Raw genomic sequence first — 6066 nt, 5'->3', positions numbered from 1 at the left:
GATCTCTTGGATATGCCACTAATAGCACAAAAAACAAAAGTCCATATATATAATATGGACTTCATAAATGTAAAACTTTTATACATCAAAGAACACTGTCAAGAAAGTGAAAAGAAAACCCACAAAATGGGAGAAACTATTTGCAAGTCATTTATCTGATTAGAAATCAATATCCAGAACAATGGAATAATTCCTACAACTCAACAATGAAAATACAAACAACCCAATTCAAAACTGGGCAAAAGATCTGATTAGACTTTCCTCCAAAGAAGATATACAAATGGTCTGTAAGCACATGAAAAGATGTCACCATCACTAGTTATTAGGGAAATACAAATCACAATCACAGTGAGACACCTCTTTAACCAATGTGGACGGCTATTTTTTTCTTAATGGAAAATAACAAGTGTTGGCAGAGATATGCAGAAACTGGAACTCTTGTGCATTTCTGGTGGGAATGTAACATGGTATAGCCACTGTAGAAATGAGTGTGGCAATACCTCAAAAAGTTAAAAATAGAATTATCATATGATCCAACAATTCCATTCCACGTATATACCAAAAAAAATTGAAAATCAGGGACTTGGGTACTTATAGACCTACGTTCATAGCATCATTACTCAAAACAGTCAAAAGGTGAAAACAACACAAATCCAGATGATTGGATAAACAAAGTGAGATATATACATACAACAGAATATTATTCAGCCTCTCAGTGTTCTTCAGACTGAATGACTCCATTTTCTTTGAGTATTACCCATGGGTCAACTTAAAATAAAAACAAAAGCATTGCAAAGAGATCCAAGATCCCAACTCTACAGCTTAAAAGGATATGATCTCAGCAAGTAATTTCATCTCTTTAGGACTCAATTTCATCATCTATAAAATGGCAGCTTGCTAGAGCCAGTGAAGCCATAGTTCTAGAAGCAGCCCGCCCAGAAACAAGTACTGGCTTTTCCACCTGTTAGCCGTGGGTCCTCAGGCAACCTCCTTACTTTCTCTGTGCCTTGGTTTCCTAAGCTAGGAGATAAGGATAATATCAAACTAATGTGTTTAATGATGATTAAATGAGTTAATGCTTATAAAGCCTGTGGAACTGTATCTAGTACATAGTACAAGCTGAATTAAAAATTAACTTTTACTATTATTATATATGCTCAACTTTCTCTTTTAAAAAACAGCCGCAGATATTTAAAAATATTTCCTTCTATAAAGGAACTAATTTCCTTCCATAAAACTTGTTACCAGAGGGGACTGAATCTTTTAAACACAAACAATGCACCACAGTTTTGATTTTGATGGCTGGATCTATTTAGTTGTAAAATGTAAATATTTGATGTAAATTCTCTTAACAGGAGCTTTAAATAAATTTAAAATCTAAAGGATATTCCATGGAGTTGACTGTCCAGAATTTCTTAGAACATTCTCACTGCCAAATTGAAAAATAATAATAGCAATGAAAGCTTTTCAAACATTCAACTTAAACGCCTTAATTCTTTGGAACTGTTCTTTTTCATTTCCAAGCTCCAAATAATGAAGAGCTATTGCTTCAGGAAAGAACAGAGAAGCCACATGGCTATTATCTGATGATATGTTTGTCAAAGTAGGATACGACACCTGAGATAAAGTGCTGCAGGCCTGACTGGTTCTATTGTCTGGAATAAAATCATGAGGAATGGGATCCAATGCCACAAGGAAGCCAAGGACTGAGCAAAGAAGGGGAGCTTTATTTTCAATCAGAAGTTTTTCTTCTTTCTACTCTGCAACACTTACCCGTCCCTACCCCCGCCATGTTTTCCAAAACTACAATCTCAGTAAAATCTTAGGTAAAATAAAAGAAAGAACTAAAATAACATATGAATTAGGTAAATTGGCTATTCATTCCTCGTGTGTTCCTTCAGCTAGCAAACCACCACTGACTTGCATTCACCGATAGATTCAAGGATTTCTATTTGTGGCCACAAAGCAAAATAAATGGCAAATCCACCGATCTGGTGAGGCTCCTAAGGCTGCTTTGCATGCAGATAAACCCTAAAAAATATATAAGAAGCCCAGAAACAATCTTGGGGGAAAATCTCAAAGATTACTTTTTGGTTGAGGGGTTGCTTGTTGAACCCTCCTGTTCTGCTCAGGAATGAAATCTCTCAAAAAGCATTAATGCAGAACTGATTCCAACTTAGATTACTGAATCACTGTCTTTAAATGGAAAGTTCAAGTTCAAATTTAAAGGAACATAAGTTAAATATCTATATTCACCCACTTGGATTTTCACTTCATTGACATTTCCTTTAACCCATGACGCGTTCCACCCTCACCGGATCTTTTGCTTCCAGCATAAACTCAGACAAAACCATTTATTAACAGAGTAAAAACAGTTAGAATCTCTAAGGCAGGAAGAAGTGGGGAGTCCAGGGCTAAGAGTGGATGGTTGATCAACACAAGTGAACATACTTAAGCCCTTGTTAAATTTTCTCATGATTTATCCCATACAGAGTTACAAGGAGCCTTTGAATTTTAAATTATTGAGATGGTCACTTGAACTTGCAGAGCATAAAAGGAATAAAATGGGAATGGGAAGCCACATAAATGTTAAATGACTAGTTCTTTGGCAAAATCAATTAACTTCAAACTGACTCGTACTGCACCAACAATATTTAACAAAATACCAGAGAATCAGGAGCTTTTTAAAAGTCATTTAGCTGATTTAAAATGCTGAGTTGACTCAGGTCTTGTCCTCGGCTATACTAAGCCCTTCTCCAACATCCTCTAAATATCACACTTTTCAGATATCGCTCTATTACTCCAGCTAAAACTGTTCCTTTCTAATCAGAATTCCTAGCACTTTAGGGAGGCCTGGGTCACTCAGTGGTTGAGCGTCTACCTTCAGCTCAGGGCATGATTCAGAGTCCTGAGATCGAGTCCCACTTCGGGGTCCCTGCAGGGAGCCTGCTTCTCCCTCTGCCTATGTCTCTGCCTCTCTCTCTGTGTGTCTCTTGTGAATAGATAAAATCTTTAAAAGAGAGAGAACTCCTAACACTTTATTAGAAACACTAACTTGCCCTCTTCTTACTTTGTTTTAGAGTTATTTGTTTCTTTTCCTGCAGGCAGGAGTAATGTCTTTTTAATTTTTCACAATGCCTTATGTAAAGTACCCAAAATATTAATTGAATGAATGTCTTCAATTTTCCTGTCACGTACCATTATGCAGAAAGATCTCTAACCATTCTAATGCAGATGAAGGACTGACAAGAATCCAAGTTTCTCTTAAATTTTACTTTTCATGAACTTGCCTTCCTGCTTGTATCATACTTACACTGACTATCAAAAAGCTTGATTTCCTAGAGTGCACAACTGTCAGGAGGAGGGAGACAGACCAGAATGCTGAATGAGTGACAAGAAGAAATCAGTTTAAAATTAAAACTCTATCTTAGCTATGATAAGTCATGTTCCCTGAGGAAAAGACTGTAGGGGAGATTTGCATTCAGACTTTCTTCCTCCCCCCAATTGCAGATTGAACATCTGTAAGAGGGTAAAGAATGAAGGATTAGGAGGAAGGCGAGATTGAACTGTGATATAGAAACAACAGATGTTTCACCAAATGCCATTGGGAGGGCAGGGATGGGATAACCCTTCAGAGTTGTTCCAAATTGAGGTAAGAGAGCCTGGGACATTTTGCATATCCCCTAGTCACTGGACGCAGGCAGCTTCCAAACACAGCATAGTCTTGGGAAAGGACAATTTCCAGAGAGGGACTTGGGTAAAAGATGTCAGCAGCCAATACTTTAGGGAACTGAGGGAAGGAGCATCCCAGTCTTGAAGCAGGGACTCTGAGTAGTACACCACAGTATCCCCTACAAAGTTAATTTACAAAGCAATCTACATATATGGCCAATGAAGTGAATATATATATACAAACAAATCAGCACTGCTATTTAACCAAGAAAATCAAGTCACTAAGTCACAAGGTATTTTTTTATATTATTTTAAGAGGTTATTGAGAAAATGAGGTATCTAAAATAATTTCTGTCATTGCCTTGACCAGACATCTAGTGATAGCACAAGTATCACCTGCAAAGTATATTTACTTAAATGAAACAGGAAAATAATGCTTGGGTCAATTGCTTTCCCAAAAGACACTGATGGGAACAGATTCTCTCTCTACTCAGCTTTATGACATAATTGCTAATACTGCATTGAAGTGAAATAGTATTATAGTTAAGAATATAGATCCTAGCTGTGCCTTGGCATACCGTTAATTCCCTTTAATGGTAGTATGAACATTTTTTTTTTAATTTTTTTATGATAGGAACACAGTGAGAGAGAGAGAGAGAGGCAGAGACACAGGCAGAGAGAGAAGCAGGCTCCATGCACCGGGAGCCCGATGTGGGATTCGATCCCGGATCTCCAGGATCGCGCCCTGGGCCAAAGGCAGGTGCCAAACCGCTGCGCCACCCAGGGATCCCTAGTATGAACATTTAATATCATAAAAGATCCAGTAAATTTAGAACATTTATCAGTTTACCACCATTCTTGAGTACAAATCCTCACTACCCGCTCCAAAAAGAAATGCTGATGTCTGGGTTTGGTGTGGAATTATTACTTACACAAAACAGTTTACATGAGTAAATGAGTTTGGGTAGATTGATGAGAAATCAACAGGGCTTCCCCTATATTAGACACCCAAATGTCCTTGAATAGACTCAAATTGGTACAGTAACCATTAGAGTGTCCTACCATAAGAACTCAGCCTAAGACTCAAGACACTAAAAATAATAATCCTATATTCAGAGGAACATTATAAAAATGGAAATAATCAGTTGGAAGGTAGGCAGGAATAATATCATGGATATGTTATAAAAAAAGTAGTTGAGAGGGACGTCTGGGTGGCTCAGCGGTTGAGCATCTGCCTTCGGCTCAGGGAGTGATCCTGGGGTCCCAGACCGAGTCCTACATTGGGCTCCCTGCAGGGAGCCGGCTTCTCCCTCTGCCTGTGTCTCTGCCTCTCTCTGTGTCTCTCGTGAATAAATAAATAAAATCTTTTTTTAAAAAAGAAAAGAAAAGTAGTAAAGAATAGGAGCCCTAAGTCAAACTGAAAAAAAAAAAATTCTCATACTGCTTTTCTGCTATGTACATTCTTAGGACAAGTTAATAACTTTTCTGAGCCTTACTTTTCTCAACGCAATTAGTAATAATTCCAGTCTCATTAAGATTATGGTGCTATCAAGGGTGACATCAGCAAGATGGGAGGCTTGAAGGACCTAGCACTCATCCCCTAAAAAAGACCAGCAATTTTAAAACTACCCACAAAAAAAAAAAAAAAAAAAAAAAAAAGCCAGCTCTGGGCGAGCTCCAGAGTATAACAAGAAAGCTGCAACAACCCAGTGGAATACAAAAACTGATGATAGCTACATAGAAAAGCAAAGAAAGCATTTTACCTACATCACCCTATCCCCCAGCCTGGCGTGTTTGGGCAAGAAGAAGGCCCCAAATTTGCCCATGGGTATATGGGGAGCAGGAGAACCCCAGAAGCTCTAACTACCCAGGCCTACAGCAGCCCTCACTGCTGCCATGGATACACACAGCTTGTCCCACCAAGGACCCCCACAGTCTTTGCTGACTAGTAGAGCTGCCCGGAGTCCACACTGCTTCACTGCTTTACCTCCCACCTCCAGCTGCAGCACCCTACCCCGATGGCACTCACAGGTGAAGCTAGTCCACAAAGTCTAGAATAAAGGACTGCTCCTTCAAATGCACAAGTGTTCTTAACACAAGTGTTCATTAATTAGGTTGGAGGAATCTTTTCACAATGTAAACATGTCAAATCATCATGATTTACACTCTAAGTATCTTATAATTATGTCAGTTATACCTCAATAAAGCTAAAAAAAGGAAGACTCAAATGCATAAAGTCAGAAAATAAAGGTGGAGATATTACAATGGGTATCTCAGATATTAAAAGAATCATAAGAGACTCTTATGAACCATTATACTCCAACAAAGGAGACAACCTACAAGAAATGGTTACATTCTTGGAAACATACAATCTATCAAAACTAAATTAAGAGG

Source organism: Vulpes vulpes, chromosome 1 (genome assembly GCF_048418805.1).
Source record: "Vulpes vulpes isolate BD-2025 chromosome 1, VulVul3, whole genome shotgun sequence".
Taxonomy (NCBI): domain Eukaryota; kingdom Metazoa; phylum Chordata; class Mammalia; order Carnivora; family Canidae; genus Vulpes; species Vulpes vulpes.
The sequence above is the reverse complement of the archived record's forward strand: the minus strand, read 5'-3'. Positions refer to the sequence as shown.